Here is a 22366-nt window from a genome sequence, read left to right as displayed (position 1 = left end):
GAGCTCAACATTCCCCCATTCCTTGGCCTGCACCCAGTATTCAATGTGGACCGCCTTCGGCCATACTTTCCACCATTGCTAGACACATCCGACATTGCAGAACAGCTCAAACCCACAGAATTAAATCCAGATTGCATGGAACAAGCTGCAACTGATCGGATCATGGACACACAGATCAAGAACACTCGCCAACAGAATATCCAACTGTATCGAGTTGTCAAAGCGGGCCAACTCCTTCAGCAGGGCAAGTGGCTCACTAGGGAACAAGTTCAGCAGAAGTTTCCTCATCTCATGGAGGAGCTCAACGCAATGGGGACCATTGCTTCCTAAGGGGGGAGGAATGATCCAGGTGGATATTGGTGGCCACCTGCCAAGTCCACCTGGACCCCCACCATTGTCTTTCTGAGCATTTTCAGTTTCCTTAATTGTAGCACAACTTACTATTTTTAGCAGTTTTTCGGGTCCTGAACTTCCGGAGCCATTTTGAGGCCCTAAACGACGTTTTTTGGGGAATCCGGAGGCAACACGTTTGCCTATTCCAACAATGATAGTGCTCGGATTGATCTTTCTAATGAGCTATTGTGCGCGTCAAACGGAGATCATATGCCAAAGTTACGACCCCGGGAAGTTGATGTACCAACTTACCCCCAAACGGGGCCCACAGTTTGGCGTTTCATCTCCTAGGGTTAGGTTTTGGAATGTTAAGGGTTTTTCCATTGTTTCTCAACAATAAATAGGCCTTCGAGCCTCATTGTAACACAGTTCAGAGGCATGTAGCCATCACATCTCTTCTCAGAGATAAGCTACCATCGCCCTAGCTAGTTTATTTCCATTTCTGTCTGTAAGCATATTTCAGTATTTTCCATTAATGAAATGAAGTATTATTTCCGCTGCATCTTTGTGTATATGGTTATCTCTGTAATTTGTTGCGTTCCTGTTTAAATCCGGATCATAAATTCTTTAGGAGGAGGAAATACATAAAAAATAATTCTGCTTATTTAAGAAAAAACACAGTCTCCTATGTTTCTCTATTTTCTTCAAAAATTGTTGTCTCCATCTCCACATTTGGTTTTCCAAAGAAGTATAAACAAAATGACAGGAGGATTTATGAGGAAGGAGCCCACCAACTCCTCCAGGCTCCATGCACATCCCCAAGTAGTGGACATCTTCACAAGGGCAAATTGGATGAATTTTTTTGAGAAATTCTGAGGGTTTGATGAGGAAATTTCCCACTCTCTAGTCCCTCACTCAAGAACACATGCCACTGTCACCTTTAGAGGTCTTTCCATGGAGATAACCCCTGAATTTATCAGTAGAGTCACTACCCTTCCTCTTGGGCTACCTTGGAGTAAGGATGAGAAACCAATTGGCCAGGCTGCTAAGAAAAACTTTTTCCAAAACAATGAAACCCCTGTAGAGGATAAAAATGGCATTAGAAGGGCTAGCATACCATATCCTTGGGATGAGGTTAGCTACCAAATAATCAAATATATTTCCTGTGAGGGGAGGTACAACATTTTCTATGGTTACCACTTTAGAATCCTTCATGAATTAAGGTATGGCATGGACACTCCAGCCCCTCAAAATCTCAGCATCCCCTACTTCCTCCTGCAGTCCCTCATTGACTCCAACACTAAGGTTCAAGCAGGAAATTCAGAGTAGCTGGCTCACCATGGGTTAATTAAAATTTTAGTGGAAGAAGCCGTTCGTACATTTACACTCCCTATAGCATGGGAAATCTTCCGAAACATGACAACTGAGGATGACATAAAGACCCTAACCTATGATATCAGTCCTACTGGCAGTGAGCGGGAAGAGCAACAAGGGGGAGAAGGTGAAGCAACTGGTGACTTAGCAAAACAAGAAAGGAAGGAGGAAGAAACTAAGATAGAGGAGGAGAAAGCTGAAGAAACAACACAGGAAGAAGTAGAGACAGAAGGAGGAGAGAAAGAGGCAGAAAAGACAGAACAAGGAGAAGTGTTCCCTGAGACTCTAGAAAGAGAGGCAACAGCTGATCTCACTGCCCTCAGTACACCAATCAAGCCAAAACAAAAGAGGAAAAGGCAGGCCTCCATGTATTTCAGGGCTAGGAAGAGCACAAGAATCAAAACAGGGAAACCTCAACCCTCTTCAAAAGTGCCAATTACAATTGAAGATTCACCCTCTGCCCAAGGAAAAGAATCCCCTTCCAAGGCACCTATCACATATGAAAGGGGGACTCCTAGATCTCCCACATGGAAAGAAAAGGTAGAACTGCAGGACCCAAAAATAGTCCTACAGGAGGCTCAGACAGTTCTACAGGAGACACTGTCAAAACTACAGGAGACCCAAAAGCTTGAGAAAGAAATGGAAGGATAGCCACAGGTAAAGGAGGAAGAAACAGAGCTACAAGAACCTGATCCCTAGCCTAGTCTTGCCTCCTACTACAATCTACTTGAGGGAGGAAGAATAATTCCACAAAAATTTGCAATTCCACTATTCTTCGAATTAGAGAAAGAGAGAATAAGAACACATAGGTGGATGCAAATTGCCAAATCCAAAGGAGTTGAGGATATTGGCCATATGGAGAACAAACTTAGAGAAATGGGCAGAGAGTTGAGTGCTATCAGACACAGGGAAGCAGTTGTTGGGTTGTGTTATATTCTTTCCACGACTAACCCACGTAGTTAACCAGGGGTTAGAGGGGGGGAGGTCACAGGGGGTTTGAGGGGCACCCATAACCCCACTTTATGGGGTCTAGGGCAGCGCCCCGGAAAATTTTGGTTTTGGACCCTATGTTAGGTTGGGTGGACCCACCTATGGTTTTGTGCATGATTTTCGCACATTGTTTTTGGACGCGATGGTTTTTCGGTCCATGGTATTGGACATGATGGTTTTCGGTCCATGGTATTGGACGCGATGGTTTTCGGTCCATGTTATTGGATGCTTCAGGATGTATAAATATGTATTGTAACATTGAGAGGAATATAATGAAAAATCAAGTTGGTAGTCCCGGTTTTGGGATCCAGGGGAAAATCTCTGTGTATATGTGTTTTATGTGTTCTGCTCTCACATTGTTTATTTTCTGTGTTTTAGAATTCGTATGCAAGCAATTTCTGTTCAGGGTTAAAACCTACATTTGGTATCAGAGTAGTTTTGGCTTCAAGGGGATGCCTTTGTTGCTGAGGGGTTTTGCTTGGGCCTGTGGTAGACCCTGTTCAGTGGGAGATCTATGAGATCAATTATAGTGGTGAAAGAAGGTAGCGAGTAGTGGAAATATAGAGATCGAGAAATTTAATGGTCAAAGTTTTGAGTTGTGGAAACTCAAGATGGAGGATCTGTTGGTGGATAAAGATCAATGGATCGCGGTAGATCCAGGTACTAAACCAACGGGAGTGTCCGATGAAGAATGGAAGAAGTTGGATCGGAAGGCAAAGAGCACAATACGATTGTGTGTCTCAGATTCAGTATTGTTGAATGTATCAGGGGAAGCTATGAAGAAGGCTTTGTGGGACAAGTTAGGGACTTTGTACCAATCTAAGTCTCTAGTGAATAAACTGTTCCTGCGAAAAAAGTTGTATAACCTGAGGATGAAAGATGGAGACTTGGTGACAGAGCATCTGAATGCATTTAATACTGTGGTAAGTCAGTTAGCATCTGTTGATATTAAAATTTTAGATGAAGATAAGTGCATCAGTTTGTTGTGCTCTCTACCATATTTGTGGTATAGTCTGGTTATTGCAAGAGGTAGCAATGCAACTGCCTTGCAGTTTGATGAAATAGTCTTAGCCTTGCTGACGGAGGAGATGAGATGGAAAAATATGGAGAGCCAGAATGGTGATGCCTTGTCTATACGAGGACGGTCCCAAAACAGAAACAAAAATAAGTCATTGAGTGGGAGATCTAAATCTAGAGGGAGATCTAAATCTCCAAGAAAACCTGTAAAGGTGGTGTACTGGAAATGCGGAAAGGAAGGCCACTTCAAAAGGGACTGTAAATCTAAAGCTCCTGACAAATGAAAGGGATCCGATGAGGCTCCTTCTACAGAGGTGAAAACCACCTCAGATGAAGGTGGGAATGTGTACTTGGCTTCTTCAAGTACACATGTAGATCATGAGGCATGGTTGATTGACTCAGGTGCATCCTTTCACTTCACTCCCCATAGAGAGTGGTTCTGCGAGTATGAGAAATATGATGGTGGTGATGTCTTCTTGGGGGATGACAGGAAGGCTAAAATCGTTGGTCGCGGAAAGGTAAAGTTGAAGTTGCAAGGTGGAAGAGTTAGAACACTTCTGGGTGTTCTACATATTCCTACATTGGCCAGAAATATAATTTCTGTAAGCAAGCTGGATGATGCAGGTGTAAAAACAGTGTTCGAGAAGGATACCTGCAAGATGGTTTGGGGAGCACTGGTATTGATGTGGGGAGTTCGGATTGGAACTCTATATAAACTACAAGGTAGCACGGTTGTTGATGGGTGCAACAGTTCTGTGATCCCTGAAAGTGGAGCAGAGAATCTAGTGGTCTCTGGAGAGAAGACAATGCTGTGGCATCAAAGGCTTGGACATAATGGAGAGAAAGGCCTTCGAATACTTCATGGTAAAAGTATGGTAGAAGGTATAAGTGATAGCTCTCTGGATTTTGATTTCTGTGAAAATTGTGTATAATAGAAGCAGAATCGGGTGAGTTTTCCCTCTGGTAGTAAGAGGGCGAAACAGATATTAGAACTTGTGCACAGTGATGTGTTTGGACCTGTGAAGGTTCCATCATTGGGTAATTCTGTGTACTATGTATCATTTTTAGATGAATTCTCAAGGAATAAATGGATATATTTCCTTAAGAAGAAATCTGAAGTCTTTGATAGGTTTAAAGAATTTAAGGCTCTGGTGGAAAACCAAACAGAGAAGAGGATAAAGGTGCAGAGGACAGATAACGGTGGAGAGCTTTGCAATAAGGAATTTGAAGAATTCTGTAAGAAGTGTGGTATAGCATGGCAGAAGACTACTCCATATACACCTCAGCAAAATGGAGTTGCAGAAAGAATGAATAAGATGTTGATGGAAAGGGCAAGAAGCATGCTCAATGGTGCCGGGTTAGGACAAGAATTCTGGGCAGAGGCGGTGGATACTGCATGTTACCTGGTCAATAGGTCACCTTCATCAGCATTGGAGGATAAGACTCCACAAGAGGTATGGACTGGTAAGAAACCCTCTCTTTCACATTTGAGGGTATTTGGATGTGATGCATATGTACATGTTCCAAAGGAGAAATGAACCAAGTTGGATAGTAAATCTGAAAAGTGCATCTTTATTGGGTATAAGGATGGTTTAAAGGGTTATAAGCTTTGGAACCCAGTCACACGGAAGGTTGTGTACAACCAAGATGTGGTGTTCAGAGAGGTGAAAGATGTTATTAAACATGAAGTCCAACGAAAGGAACTTGAGAAGATAGAGTTTGAGCTAAACGAAGAAGAATCAAACTCTACAACAGAGGAGGAATCAGAAGATGAAGAGCCACAAACTCCGGCTGTGAGAAGATCAGTTCGAGAAAGAAGGCAACCTGAAAGGTATAGTCCATCTGCTTTCTATTCAAATTTTGCTTTATCTATTACTAACGATGATCCCAGAACTGTGAAGGAAGCAGTAGATTCAGAGGATGGAAAACTCTGGGAAGAGGCCATGGTTGATGAAATGGCATCTTTGCACAAAAATGAGGTTTGGGATCTGGTGGAGTTACCAGCTAGGAGGAATCCCATTGGAAGCAAATGGGTGTTCAAAAAGAAGACAAATACAGAAGGAAAAGTGGAGAAATACAAAGCTTGGTTGGTAGCAAAAGGTTATTCACAGGTGCCGGGAATTGATTTTGGTGATATTTTTTCTCCTGTTGCCAAGGTAACTTCTATTAGATTATTTTTATCTAATGCTGCTGCTTTTGATTTTCAGGTAGAACAGATGGATGTGAATACAACATTTCTTCACGGGGATTTGGAAGCAGAGATCTACATGAAGCAACCTCAAGGCTTTGTGGTGAAGGGTAAGAAAGAACTAGTATGCAAGTTAAAGAAGTCTTTGTATGGGTTAAAACAGTCACCAAGGATGTGGTATCATAAATTTGATACATTTATACAGGGACTTGTCTTCACCAGAAGCAAAGCAGATCACTGTGTGTATTTTTAAATTAATTGGTGACCGTGTTATTTATCTGGTCTTGTATGTGGATGATATGTTGTTGGTTGGAAATGACAAAGAAATTATCCAGGATTTGAAGACCCAGTTTTCCTCCAAATTTGACATGAAAGATCTTGGTGCTGCAAACTATATTTTGGGCATGGAAATTAAAAGAGATCGGGAAAAGAGGAAGCTCTAGTTAAACTAGAGGAAGTATGTCGAGACAATACTACAGAGGTTTACTATGCAGGATAGTAAAGCGATGAAGGTTCCCATTCCTGTAGGTGTGAGGTTATCTGCTGAGCAGTGTCCCAAGACACAAGAAGAGGAAGAGGACATGTCCCGTGTTCCATATGCAAGTGTAGTCAGTAGCTTGATGTATGCAATGGTCTGTACTAAACCAGACATTGCAGATGCAGTAGGAGTATTGAGCAGGTTTATGTCAAAACCAGGGAAGGAGCATTGGACAATAGTGAAGCGGGTTTTCAGGTATTTGCGTGGCACTAGTGTTTATGGTTTGTGCTACCAAGGAATACCAGGATTGGACAGAGTGTTGGATATTCGTGGCTTTGTTGATGCAGACTAGGCTGGAGATTTGGATCAGAGAAGATCTACAAGTGGGTATGTGTTTAACCTATTTGGAGGTGCAGTCAGTTGGATGAGTAAGAAACAATCTGTAGTGGAACTATCAACTACAGAGGCAGAATACATGGCAACCCCTCATGCAAGCAAGGAAGCAATTTGGTTGTAGAGATTGTGTTCAAGTATGGGGTTAATACAGGAAGCTATAAGGATAGATTGTGACAGCCAAAGTGCAATTTTCTTGGCAAAGAAACCTGCATATCATTCAAAGACAAAACACATTGATGTTCAGTATCACTTTGTGAGGGATATGATAGAAGACAAAAAGGTGTTACTGGTAAAGGTGGACACTTTGAAGAATACTGCAGATGCATTGACAAAATCTGTGAGCTTTGAGAAGTTCTCTTGGTGTAGAGAAACAATGGGCGTTGCAGGGGTGGATAAATGACTAAGCTCTCTTGTGGCCCCTTGTGGAAAGAAAACAACAAGTGGGAGAATGTTGGGTTGTGTCATATTCTTTCCATGACTAGCCCACGTAGTTAATCGGGGGTTAGAGTGGGGGAGGTCGCAGGGGGTTTGAGGGGCACCCATAACCCCACTTTATGGGGTCCGAGGCAGCGCCCTGAAAAATTTTGGTTTTGGACCCTATGTTAGGTTGGGTGGACCCACCTATGGTTTTATGCATGATTTTCGCACATGTTTTTTGGACACGATGGTTTTTCAGTCCATGGTATTGGACAGGATGGTTTTCGGTCCATGGTATTGGACGCAATGGTTTTCGGTCCATGATATTGGATGCTTTAGCATGTATAAATATGTATTGTAACATTGAAAGGAATATAATGAAAAATCAAGCTGGTAGTCCCGGTTTTGGGATCCAGGGGAAAATATCTGTGTATATGTGTTTTATGTGTTCTGCTTTCACATTTTTTATTTTCTGTGTTTTAGAATTCGTATGCAAGTAATTTCTGTATGGGGTTAAAACCTATAGTAGTTACAAGAAGCCACCTTGAAACTGAAAATGAATTTCTAAGGAGGTAGCTGCAAGAGAAAGAGACCCAGCTGGCATGCATGGCCAGCTTATCCATGGAGGCATTACAATGTAGAACACCAAAAAAATCCTATGGCCTATATCTCAAGGACCAATGGTTGCAATTTTAGATAAAGACTTTGGAACAAAGAGGTACAATGCCTTTCCAAGATTACAAGTAGTTTATGGACCTGTGTGACCAAAGCACATTAGAAGATAAGACAAAGATGGCAGAATTCTACCTACATAACATGGCCCTCACAGACATGAATGTGTGGGACCCCAATGCTAGGCTAGGGGACTTGCAACTAATGGCCATGGTCTCATGGATGAACCATGAAGAGTTGAGGGCAACAAAAATAAGAAGGTTGATGATAAAAGAGCAGAATGAGCCATTATTAGAGCTGAGCCATCAGATCCCATGGCACTCATCAACACACATAACCCACTTGCCAATAATCCTCAGATTGCCCCTAGATATTTAAGTGATTAGGAACAAGCCATTGCACACTTTGAGAATATGAAAATGCTACTTGGGGATGACTGTGTGCATGCATGCATGAGGAGATGGAACACCTTACCACACAGTCTGCAGATCAAGGAATATCATTCCCCCATGAGGATGAAGGAGGCATTAAGAAGAGTGCCACTGTACAAGCACTCCATGCAGAGGCTGAAGGTCAACTGGATTGGCCTCAAACTGAGTCCTCCACTACTGTTAGGCATGTTGGAAGGCAGAAGAGAAGACGAAGAGGAGGAGCAATGGGAAGAGATAGAAAGGAAGGAAGGATTCTATGACAAGGAAGACGAGACCACCTCAGAAGCTTGGGATGCTAGGGAGGCCACAAGGGCCATAAAAGATGAGGAGATGGACTAAGTTGCTCAAAGGATGAGCAACACTTTCACTAGGGGGGTGATGATGAGCCTCATAAATGGGTAATTATATGGGCTCATTTTGCCTCCTAACCTAGTCAAATCAACCATTCTCTTAGCTTATTGTATGATTTTCTAATTACATTTATGGTTATGGAGTGAGTTGAGTTAGTTATGATGCCATGTGGTCTAACATGTGTTTAATGCAGATTATTAATGAATTTTGAGGTCAAAGTGAAGGATCCAGTGGACAAATGGCAGCAATAACTCAAAGTGGAAAAATGAGAGGACTTATAAGAGGGAATCCCCCTCATTTATTACTCCTCACTTCAAAATCCCATTCATTAAGCTCGGAGTTCAAGCAGCCAAGTCATGCACTAGAAGGCAGCTGAGCAAGTGGAGGATGAATGATGATTATCTCGAGTTTTGGGAGCCAAGCCTCCCTGATCTTAAGGAAGCTGCTGGTAGCTTCATTTGTATAAGTAAAGAGGCCTAGGGCCTCACTAGGGTTAGATTTTTGTTGAATTTTTGCTTGTGCAAACTCTGCTCCAACTTTGAGCTTATTATTTTTGAGACAGTTTCATGTAATCTTGTTATTGTTTTGATAATAAAGATGGAATCCTTTTTGAGCTAGCACTGAGTTACCTCAAAGGGTTGAAGCTCTTGGGTTAGGGCCCAATCCAAGCAGCCAAGCTCCTATTCACTTGTATTTGTATGTTTTATTTCAATTTTTAGATTAGGTTGCTATTAAATGTATTTCTTTGATGGTTAAGAATAGGTTGCTTTTGATGATTCAGTAGTTTGCTTCCATTTTTGCTCTCTATAGCAGGTTAGGCAGTGATAAAGAGAAGATTCAAAAGGCTAGAAACAGTGCCTTGGCCTCTCTTCCTCCCTTTGGGACCATGATTTGAGGCAAAGACCCTCTTGCTGCCCCAAAAACACAGATTTTCCTCATTCATAGGATTTCTAGCGTTTGCAGCTTTTTAGCAGTGAATATTCTAGTTTTTCTTTGCTTCAGAACTTCTTCATCATGCGCACTTTTTTATTTACAATAGTCTTCTTTCATTATTTCCTTTCTTGCAGTAGTTATCAACATTTCCTTCCATAGATCATAGTTTAGACTATTTTGATGCGAAACTCTGTTTTCCTAGATGCACTTATTTCATTGCTTGCTTGATCTTATTGGTTGATTGTCAGTTGTATGTAACAGATATCTTCTAGCAGTAGGCCAACCTATTATCCATCCAATCCTCCATCTGATCCACGCCCTACAGGTCACCTAAGTCTCCCCTCAATTCTGCCTTAGTTTTCTGCATTTTCCATAGAAATTCTTCCTCTCTCCTTGAGAAAATCCAATCATATTTCTCTCTCCTGGTGATTCTTGGTAGACCATAGGTGCCCTAACACCTCATTCAAACCTTCATCCACCTTTTCCACCCACTCTCACACCCTCAAAACAGTGAAAACTGCGCTCGGCCTCCTCCTGTAGGCCTCCTATAGAACGCTGTTTTTCCTCTTGTAGATTTCCTGTGTCCTCCTGCAGATTTTCCTGTAGGCTTTCTTTTGAAGGTCGAGTGTGGGAAAAGCCTCCATAAGGTCACCTGAGACCTCCTAGGACCCATCCACACCATCCTACATCCTCTCAAGTCCCAAAGCCACCCTCCAACGCCACCTATTCGCTGCCACATTCACACACAATAAATTATATGCATGACAAATTCACATAAAAATACATAAAAATCCAAAAAGATGTTTTCTTGCTTATTTACTCCCAGAAGTAGCTTAGTTAGATGTTTTTTACTTCCTTGAGTAGGTAATGACATTCCTTTCATGGTTTTCTTAGTGCTTTATGCAAAAGTAGGATTAGTTGGTTAATTAGGGTTTACTATGTTTGCTTTACATTTCAGACTTTCTCCTTTCTGCAGTTAGAATAGTATCTGTAGAGTAGTCTTTCTCTCCTTTCATCACATATAGAGCTTCTTCTGGGATCCATAGAAGTTGGCTTGGGCTCCTAGTGATCTTGCACCAGCTGACCAAGTGACAACTTGCAGTAAGAACTAGTACTTGTGCATACAACATTGCCGCTTCCAAGTTTGTTACGAACTACCAGGTTGATAAGAGTAAATTAGGCAGCCCAGGAGTTGTAACATTATTGCTGCAATACTGGTGCTCACCAATTGTATGGTCAAGAACTCCATCGATTTGACCTCAGGGACACCGCTGCCCAATGGGAAAATATATCGATGCTCGTTTATGTAGAACGATGAGATCAATAGGTAGATCCAGGAACTATTGCAGAAAGGGCACATCAGGCCAAGCTCATCAACTTGTGGGAGCTTGATTGTATTGGTACAAAAGAAGGATGGGACTTGGAGGCTCTGTATTGACTATCAGGCGCTGAATAAGATCACTTTCTGGAATAGGTACCCAATCCCGCAGATTGATGACCTTCTGGGCTAGCTCAAGGGGGCTAAATATTTCAGCAAGATTGACTCGAAGTCAGGTCATCACCAAGTGCCTATCGAACCCTCTGATGTGTGGAAGACTACCTTCAAATACAAGGAGGGACTTTTCGAATGGTTGGTCATGCCATTTGAATTGACGAATGCCCCTACAACCTTCATGAGATTGATGGAAGACATCTTGCGACCTTTCACCAATGCATTTGTGGTGGTGTATTTAGATGTCATATTTATCTTCAGCCAAAGTTGGGAAGATCACCTCCACCATATTCTATAGGTCCTTCAAACCTTGCGACAACACAAGTTGTGTGCTAACTTGGAGAAATGCACCTTTGGCCTGACCCAAGTTCAATATCTGGGGTACATCATTGATGAGCAGGGTGTACATGTGGACCCATCCAAGATACAAGTCATTCGGGATTGGCCATCCCCAACCACTCTAACAGAGCTTAGCATTTTGGGTCTTGTCAACTTGTACCGTAGGTTCATGTTGGGGTTCTCTCATATCTCTTGGCCTTTAAGTCAAGTCACCAAGGGCAGAGCGAAAGCAAATTTTTTTGGTCAGAAACCCAAAAACAAGAATTCCTCAAGTTGAAGAATCACCTCTGTTCTGCACTAGTGCTCACATTACCAGACTTGCAATAGCCATTTGAGATTGAGATATATGCCTCCAACTATGCTATTGGTACTATTCTTACACAACATGGGCATCCAATGGCTTACCACAGTGAGACACTTTCAGACACAGTCCGAAAGTACCCCACTTACGAAAAATAAATGTATTCCATTGTGCATTTTTGCCATTAATGAAGAATTACATTTTGGGGAAGGAAACAATCATCCACATAGACCACCGATCTCTACAGTTCACACAGACACAAGGGAAGTTGCAGAATGTTTGCCATCAGAAATGGTCCACCTATCTACAACAATTCCATTTGAACATTAAGTATAAGAAGGGCAGCAACAATAATGTCACTGATTTCCTCAGTCGACCATTGATCATGGCACTGATCACTGTGCTCGACTCCTGTGGGCATGAGACATCAGGGTGGCCACATCTTTACAAGAGTGATCCAGAATTCGACATCATATACCAGACAAGTTCCAAATTTTCACCTTTAGGATACACTGTTATGCCACTTGGGAAACATTTGTGTTCCTTCAAGTGAGTGTTCCAAGATGATTTGGGAGGCACACTACAGTTGAATTGCTAGACATTTCAGAGTAGAGAAAACAATGGCGGTATTGTAGAAGTATTTTTATTTTCCGAAACTTTGTAAGGATGTTGGAAAGTACATTAGATCCTGCACCGCCTGTGCCATTGCCAAACCAACCATCAAGAAGTAAGGCCTGTATACTCCTCTACCTACTCCTAACCGACCTTGGGAATATGTCTCCATGGATTACATGTCGGGCCTTCCTTCTACTAAGCACGACAATGATTGCGTTTTTGTGGTCGTCGATAGATTCTGTAAGATGATCATCATGGCAGCCTGTAAGAAGAGTATCAGAGTAGAGGCCAATGTTAAGCTCTTCTTTGAGTGAGTGTGGGTACACTTTGGGATCCCACAGTCCATTGTCTCAGATCAGGATAGAATATTCCTGAGTGCATTTTGGTAAGGTCTCTGGTAGATGCTAGATACAAAACTTACTAAGTCCACGACTTTCCATCCCCAAACTGATGGCCAAACAGAGGTTGTCAATAGGATGATTATACACATTCTGCACATGTACAACTCGAAGAATCCACGCACGTGGGATGAAAGTCTCCCCTATGCCCAACACAACTACAACAGAGATCTCCATAGCTCAACATGCCACAACCCCTTTCAGGTAGGGTTGGGATTTCAACTATTATGCCCCATTGATGTGGCCATACCATTTGCAGCCACTCAGGTAGATTCGGCTCACATTCAGTCCGAAGATGAAAGGGCTAACAACTTCATTGAGCACATTCAACACATTCGCCAACAGGTCCATGATATATTGGATAGAACCAATGTTAAGTACAAGCAACGCCATGATCAACATTGAGTTTTGCACAAGTTCCAGGTGGGCGACAAAGTTTGGCTACATTTATAGAAGGAGCACCTTGCTGGACCCCACTGCAAGCTTCGCCCACTCCGATATGGGCCATACACCATCACCAAGGCAGTCGGAGACAATGCCTTCAAGCTCAACATCCCATTATTCCTTGGTATGCACCTAAAGTTCAATGTAGACCGCCTTCAACCATACTTTCCACCATTGTTGGTCACATCTGACATTGGAGAACAACTCACAACAACAGAGATCAACCCAGACTGCATGGAACTTTCCACAACTGATCAGATCATTGACACACAAATCAAGAACACTTGCCAATATAGGATACAACTATATCGATTTGTCAAAGTAAGCCAACTCCTTCACTAGGGCAAGTGGTTCACCAGGGATTAGGTTCAACAGAAATCTCCTCACCTCATGGAGGCTCTGCTCGCAATGGGGACCATTGATTCCTAAAGGGGGAATGAATGATCTATGTGGATATTGGTTGCCACCTGCCTATTCCACCTAGACCCCCTAGTAAGTTTCATTTGTTTCCTTGTTCATTTTAGAATTTACTATTTTTAGTAGTTTTTCAGGTCCTGAACTTCTAGAGTAGTTTTGACCCCTAAACGACATTTTTTGGGGTCCACGGTAACTCAGTATTGATGATAAACAACAATACTTGAAGAAAGAGAACACTAACATTGGAGCGACAAATGCAAAAAGAGAGAGAAGAGAACTAGTCTAGTGGTACCCTTAAAGCCAATATCCCGCATAATACACACACATAGAGACTGATGTTCAAGTCTTCATAGTTGGTGAATTCACATGCAATGACTTGACAACACAATGATAATGCTTTATAATGATGAAACAATATTTCATGTGTAAATTGTAGTCGAGCCAATGTTAAATTGGAAACTCATATTGTAATAATCGACATTTCATATAATATATTTCCGTGGTTGAAATTATTTATAGTTTCACTTGATATTGTTTAGTATTTTAACTAACATATGTAATTTTGAATTTTCATATTAGATGAACCAATTCACATTGTATGATTTTTTTTTAATTTAGTCGCAAAATCATACTAATTAATCTATGTTGATTAATAATGAACACATAAAATCAATCTAAAACTACTAAATTAGTAGTTTATATTGATTAATGATGAACACAAATAAAATGAATATACGACTAAATTAGTCGTTTATAATAATTATTAATGAAAATAAATGAAATGAATATAAAATACTAAATTAATCGTTTATAATGAATATGAAACTACCAAAAAAATATAAATGACTACTGCAAATGATTAATTTTTCATTACAAATGACAACTAAATTTTGCATATATATGACTATTAGTAGCTAATCTATAATATCTTATAACATGACAAAAATTTAGTCATATTTCTTTGATCATTAATTGGTTTCAAACGACGACTAAAATTTGCATATATATGACTATTAGTAGCTAATTTATAGTATCTTATAACACGACCAACATTTTGGTCATATTTCTTTGGTCATTAATTGGTTTTCTCAGATGATCATATAGTAATATATTTTTTTGTATATTTGGTCATTAATTGTGGCAATTAATGACTAAATCAATAACTAAATTAATGACCAAATTTATGACTAAATATACTACTAGATGATAAAATTGAGACAATCAATTAATGACTAAGCTAAAAATGACTAAAAGTTGTTCGCGTTATAAGATACTGCAAACTAGCTACTACTGGTCACCGACTGAAAAATAGTCATTTATATGCAAATTTTAGTCATTGTTTTAGTAACTAATTAGCCATTTGGTACTAGTGTAGGTAAAATGTGCTAAGCTCCAAACTCTCAGAATTCAACATGAAACTCTCAAGATGCATAGTGATGAAAGTATTGCTAGTTACTTTTTTCGATTAGATGAGATTGTAAATTGTATGAAGAATCTGGGTGAAGAAATAAAGGATGCTACTTTAGCAGAGAAATTTTGAGATCTCTATCTTCTAAATTTGAGTCAAAATTATCTTCCATTGAAGAGAAGCAGGATCTACAATCTATTATTGTTGTTCAACTTCATAGAATTTTAACTGCCTTTGAAATGAGGAAAGGAGGTCCATCAGATATTAGAGAAACCACTTTTAAAGCTTCGGAAAAGGGAAAATAAAAGGAATATCTCAAGGAATCAGGATATATTTCAGAAGAATATGAGGTAAACTTTTAAAAGAAGCTTCAATGGGATTCTGGATGATTCAGAGGTAAGCTTCTATTCAAATGTTTTTCTTGTGGTAGATTTGGTCATTACGCTGCTAAATGTCCTCATAAAGATAATCATGACAAAGGAAAGGAGTCTGCAAAAGGTAATAGAAAATAGTTTGTTAATAAAAGAAGTTATTATACTCATGAAGATAGTGATGGCTTGTCTAATAGTGATGAAGATGAATCTGAACGAGATATTAAAGTACTCATGGCTTATGACAATGATGATTTTATGGATGCCTTAGAAGAGGAAGATTTTCTTGAAGAAATCACTCAACTTAAAATCTGTTTGGAAGAAAAGAATATGGTCATAGACACTTTGACACATCAACTCACTGAAAGAGAAAAGCACAATGAAAAATTAAAATGTGAAGTAGTGGGTCTAAGAAAAGAACTTGAGAAGACAAAATCTCTGAATCTTATATTTGTTAAAGGATCAGAAACCTTAGATGAAATCATCATGATTCAACATTATCCTCTTATAAATACTGGTCTTGGATATACTGGAGAAACATCCCAACTAGAAAAGCCTTCAGCCATCACCAGAAGCTATATTGATGTAGTAAAAACCATTTAACAATGCATCAATCCTCAACAAAATCCTAACAGTACTCCCCAGGTAAATCATGCTTATTTTACTCCAAGGGTGAACATCAATAGAAGCACCAACCAAAAGGTGAACAATACCAAAATATTTTATGAGCACGAGAACTTCTTATTTAATGGACAATGTTTTTCATGCCATAACTTTGGTCATAAGGTTGCTCAATGTGTTGCTTACAAAACTATCATGACTAGAGAAGAAAGAAAAAAAAGGAGCGTGACAGGAATCAAGAAAAACTCTTGTAATAACTTTTCTCCTCTTGAATATGAAATTAAATGTTCATTTTTCAATAACTTTGGTCATAAAAAATCTGAATGTAGGAGCAAATTTCGGCCAAATTTTCAAAAGGAACAAACATCATCAAATTCCAAGGTATGGAAAAGGAAGGAATTTCAATCAGAAAGATGTGGCATAGCTCTGTTTGTAGAAGGCCAAGAAAATCAGTGGTACATTGATAGTGGATGATATAAACGCATGACAGGTGATAAAGATAAGCTCCTTTCATACAAATCTTTAGAAAAAGAAAAGAATGTCTATTTTGGAAATGACACACTAGTTGTCATTAAGGGTAAAGGTTCTATTTATTTAAAAGAAAAGGTTAAAGCTAGAAATGTTATGTATGTTGATGGTTTAAATCATAACTTGTTGAGTGTTAGTCAAATGTGTGATCAAGGAAATGAAGTTTTGTTTCGACCAAAAGAATGTGTGGTTCGTGAGCTTGACATAGGAAAGACCATAATCAAAGGTATAAGAACTCCAAGAAATATATATATATATACTAAAAGGAGGTCAAGAACAATTTTGTCTAAGACAAACAAAAGAGAACTAATTATGGCACAGAAGATTGGGGCATTTAATCTTTTCTCAAATAAGAAGAGCATGCAGGCTCAAGGTGGTTCGTGATATTCCAGATATCATCATCCTAGAAAATACCATCTGTAAACCATGTCAATTCGGTAAGAAAACTAGAGTACAATTCAATTCCAAAGAAGGATCAACAAATAAGCCTCTTGAATTCATTCATACTGATTTGTGTGGGAAAACGAGGAAAATGTCACCTTGTGGAGAAGAATACTACATTTTATTCATTAATGATTTTTCTAGAATGTGCTAGATTGGTTTACTAAAGCATAAAGATGAAGCATTTGAAAATTTTAAAGTCTTCAAAGCTTTAGTTGAAAATGAATTAGATCTAAAAATCAAATGTCTCAGATCTGATCGGGGAGGAGAATTCATATTAGATGAATTTTTTGAATTTTGTGAACAATATGGAATAAAGAGACAATTATCTATTTCCAGAACTCCTCAACAAAATGGCGTGGTAGAAAGAATGAATAGAAAAGCTCAACAAATGGCTCAAGCTATGCTTGATCAATTTGAAACTCCTAACACCTTCTGGGGTGAAGTTACACATATTGTAGTAAATATTCTCAACAAAGCTCATGTTCGTGCAAATAGTGATCAAGCTCCATATGAACTTTGGTATGGTAAGCCTCCTACTGTGAAACACTTCATAGTTTTTGGAAGCAAATGTTTCATAAAAAATAATGATGAAAAACTTGGTAAGTTTGAACCCAGAGAAGACAAAGGAATATTCCTTGGTTATTCATCTAGAAGTAAAGGATACAAATGTCATAGTAAGATACTTCGAATTTTTTTTGAATGCATTGATGTTGTAATCCATGAATCATGAAGAAATCCAGAACAAGTGACATCAGCAAAAGAAGATGATAATGATGAAGACATTGAATTCTTTCCCATATCAAATCGAAATGATATAGAGGAAGAAACCAATGAAGCATTAGAAGAAGATACATCTGATAGGGAAAAGGCTCCATCTAGGTATGTTTAGAAGAATCATCCAGAATCTCAAATTCTAGGAGAAAAGGGGTATAGAGTACAGATAATAAGAACTCTTGTAGGAGCTTCTAGTTTATAACATTATTATCCTCCATAGAACCACAAAATGTAAATGAATCTAGTATAGATGAATGTTGGGTTAAGGCCATGGATAAAGAGCTTGACCAAATTGAAAAGAATGATACTTGGTAATTAGTTCCTAGACCTCATGATAAAAATGTTATAAGAACAAAATGGATATTCAAGAATAAGTTGAATGAAAATGGAGAGGTTATCAGAAATAAATCAAGGCTTGTCTATAAAAGGTATGCTCAACAAAAAGCTATATACTTTGAAGAAACATTTTCACTTGTTGCTAGACTTTAAGCCATAAGAATGTTTCTTACTCTTTCAAGTTTTCGAAAATTCAAAGTATATCAAATGGATGTAAAATATGCATTTCTTAATGGATATTTAGAAGAAGAAATATATGTTGAACAACCAGAAGGATTCATTCTCGGAAATGATGAAAAGCTTGTATGCAAACTCAAAAAGGCTCTATATGGACTGGAACAAGCTCCAAGGGCATGGTATTATTGTCTTGACAGATATCTTCAACAACAAGGTTTCACAAAAGGATCTGTAGAAACCAACTTATATACAAAAATTGAGAATGATAAACTGCTAATTATTGTTGTTTATGTTGATGATAACATATTTGGTAGTAATGAAGAATCTATGAGTTATAATTTTGCTTATGTTATGTAGCAAGAATTTGAAATTTCTTTACTTGGAGAACTAACTTATTTTCTTGGTCTAAAAGTAAAAAAAACAAAATATGGCATCTTGATTTCACAAACTAAATATATCAAGTAGATTTTAAAGAAGTACATAATGGAAAAGTCCAAACCAGTATGTACTCCAATGGTAGCAAGATGTAGTTTCAGTTCTAATGATGAATCTCCTACAATGAATCAACCAACGTACAAATTGTTTGGTCAATTTAGTGTGTTCTAAATTGCTGATTAAAATGTCAATCCGGGATTCGTAAACTGACGAAGTGAAGTGTACTATATGTACAAGATAACCATTTTATTAGTCTTTTGTCGTTTTTGAGTTTTTTAGTTTGTTTTTGGATTTATCTTTTATGGATTTCCTAGTGTGTGATGGCGAAAATGAAAGTTAAGTATGGATGGTAATGGTGATTTCTACAGTGAATTTCCAAACTTAAAAGTGTTCAAAAAGAAAGCTCTAAAATAACTGTAATGAAATCAATTCTTAAGAGGAAGTAAATGTATCAAACAGTGAACTAATGACAATGGCCCAGTATCCTTACTGTTGTATGAAAAAGAAAATAAAAACTGAACTTAAAGCAACTCAAAGACTGAAAGTAAAGCAACTAATTCACACTACTTCAACTCTTCTGATCCTTTACCCTTCAGCTCAATCTACCTTATGGGAAGCAATCATGAACAAGTTAAGCAATATGATATCTAAATTGCAAGAAATTAAATTGCATAAAGGAAACTAATCACACTACTTCAACTCTTCTGATCCTTTACCCTTAAGCTCAATCTACCTTATGGGAAGCAATCATGAACAAGTTAAGCAATATGATATCTAAATTGCAGGAAATTAAATTGCATAAAGGAAACTAATCACACTACTTCAACTCTTCTGATCCTTTACCCTTCAGCTCAATCTACCTTATGGGAAGCAATCATGAACAAGTTAAGCAATATGATATCTAAATTGCAAGAAAGCAAACTAAATCACACTACAATAAGTAATATTCTGATTCCTTACTAATAGAGTCACTTGACTATAGAAAGAAACCATAAGCAAATGAGTAGTATGATGTCTAAGTAGCAGAAAAATAAATAAGCAAAACACAATTTGAAAAATGACAGTGTTGGAATTAAACTTCAGAAAATGAAAATTAGCTGGAAGGACAAGATGATCTCATATGTCAGTAGTTGTCAAAAAGATGAAAATTTGCCCGGGCTGCCTAAGAAAACCTGTAGAAAAGCACTGATCAACTGACAGCTATAAGAAAACATAAATGAAAATGTAAACAACAGTGAATTAAAAACATCAAAACATCATGTTATATACAAGCTAATAATTATGAAAGCAGAAACATAATAAAATCAAATGATAACTATACAAAGCTTTAGTGCGCAGGGGCCCTCTGCCACCTCAGCCAGTCAACGAACAGTCACAAAAACGAGCTCAGGAAAGTAGTCTTCTCATGTATTAAAGCAACAACAAAACACGTAAAACAGAGTGCAGTGGGGTGATAATAACAATAGTTCAAAAATTACATCTCCAAAAGCTTTTTCACAGCGTTTATCAACGCGTTATTTATAATCAAAAAGTGTTGTAACTAACTCCTAAATCCTATGCTATTAACTGCGTTGCCAGAGACACGTAGATCTCCTCAACCCGAGATCTAGCGTAATGGTCATCATGTCCATTAAATCCTCGGAGTGGTAGCTGCTGGATTCAGGTTACGGGGTTGATCTCCAGGCGTGCCGATATCTCCGTGAGCTGAGGACTGTGCCACGTAAACCTTCACGTGCTCAAAACAGATACGTGCCACTGCTAAATTACTTGGTTGGCTTTTCCTTTGACCCTTGTTGACCGTGACCTTTTATGGATGATTTGGCTGATCTGAAGGGACACCTTCCATGTACAAGTCACCTGTAGCTTGCCCATGTGGCTCGTTTCTTCATAGGACACCTGTAGCATAGCCTTTAACAAAATGACTGCGGAAACCTGTGCTGGTTGCGAAACCTGTGCTAGCTGCGGAAACCTATGTTGGCTGCGGAAACTGACAAGTTTCCGCAGCTGCCTGAACAAAAATCTAAACCAAACAACATTCATAAGAATATTTAGAAAACCATGTCAGAAGCTCTTTTTAGACTATAATGCAATGATTTAACAGCTTGGTGGATGAAGTAAGTGGAAAAAGAAGGCTGAGAGGGTGTATAGGAAGGTGCAGGTTTGAGGCTCAACATACCCCCACTGTGAAGGTGTTGCATGTCCTCATGCAACCAAAATTTAGTCATTTCCCTCTAATCCATATGTTCTGAGGCTTCTGCTAGGACATCTAGCCCTCTTTTCTTCTTCTTTGGTGCTAACATCATCCTGGGTTTCCTGACTAGACATTTGAACTTGAGATTAATCAATGCTCTGCTTAACTTTTTGCACTTTTTCTTCAGTTTCTTGTTTTTCTTTTGCCACAGTCCTAAATGGAGCATAGTGTTATCATGGATAATCTTATCTACCTTGCTCTGCTCTTTGAGTGCTTCATTTTCCTGCTTGATATGCCTATTTAGGACTTCTAATTCAAATACCTCCTGTTTCAAGGACTGAACTTGTGCATCTAGTGGCAGAGTAGTACTCGGACCTGCAGCTAATTTTTCTAAGGATTCCAGGTAGTTATATACCTCTTGCTGATTGGGATCTACCTCAGGTGTCTTTCTCGGACTAAGCTCAAAATCTGGTGGAGGAGGAGGACTGCTCTCTCTTTTGGGCCGAAAAGGGCTTTCATCATGTGGAGGACTTGATTCAATGCTTGACTAAGCTAGATATTTCTCAAGTGTCTCTTCACCTAAATCGATAAAGTGAGGCTGTTTTTCTTAGGTTTTACTCCCCTTTCCTCTTAGCCTAGTGCTCCTCCTTAAGTATGGACTAGTACTCTTTTCTTGTGTACTCTGTTTTCCTTTTTGCTTTTTCTTTGCTATAGCAGCAACCTGAATATGTACTAATCTTTCTGATAGTGGTTGATAATCCTCCTCTATGGATTGCTCAGGGGATGGATAGACTTCTTGGATGGTTCTTTTGCCTTTTTCTTTCTTCTGTTTCTTGTCTTTAGCTCTATCTTCTTCTTCTTTTTGGGCAATTTCTTGAGTTTCTATAGTAGGGGAGTCTTGGACTGTAGTGTTCTTTTTCTCTCCTTCTACTTTTTCTTGGAATCTTTGGTGGACTACTTCCAGAGGCCTCAGATGGCTCTTGGAAGTAGTTTCTTATCAAGAATTGCTCCCAAGTATCTTTAGTTTTCTTCAGCTAGTCCTCAATAAGAATTTTTATGAGTCCATGATGATATAGATGAGGTTCAGTGTTGCCTATGTGTTTTTGAACTGTAATACTCATATTTTTCAAACTTAACAGCAAAAAATGAGGCAAATTAAGAGAGTGACCCTCTAAGAAATTCATCATCAGTCTAGCATGATACATATACATAGAACCAAAACGTCCTTCACACGTGATAATTTTTTGGATAACTAATAGCAGACTAGACCATTCCTCTTTTAGTGCATGAACAGGGATGCCTCTTGTAAACACGGTGGTATCCATACCTTGGTTTTGTAGCATAATTCTCCATATCTGATCATCCACACTTCTATTTTTAAACCACCTCTCACCTTCCTGAGGTAGGCCTGTGGCAGCTGCTACTGTGGCTTCACTCACCGTGAACTTCAAGTCTCCAATCTCCACTATTTGTCCATCAAAAGACCGTGCAAAAG

This window comes from Pinus tabuliformis, chromosome X, assembly GCF_031772625.1.
Source record: "Pinus tabuliformis cultivar Carrire ecotype Pingquan chromosome X, CPIR1, whole genome shotgun sequence".
In the NCBI taxonomy this organism is placed as follows: domain Eukaryota; kingdom Viridiplantae; phylum Streptophyta; class Pinopsida; order Pinales; family Pinaceae; genus Pinus; species Pinus tabuliformis.
Note: the sequence above shows the minus strand (reverse complement) of the source record.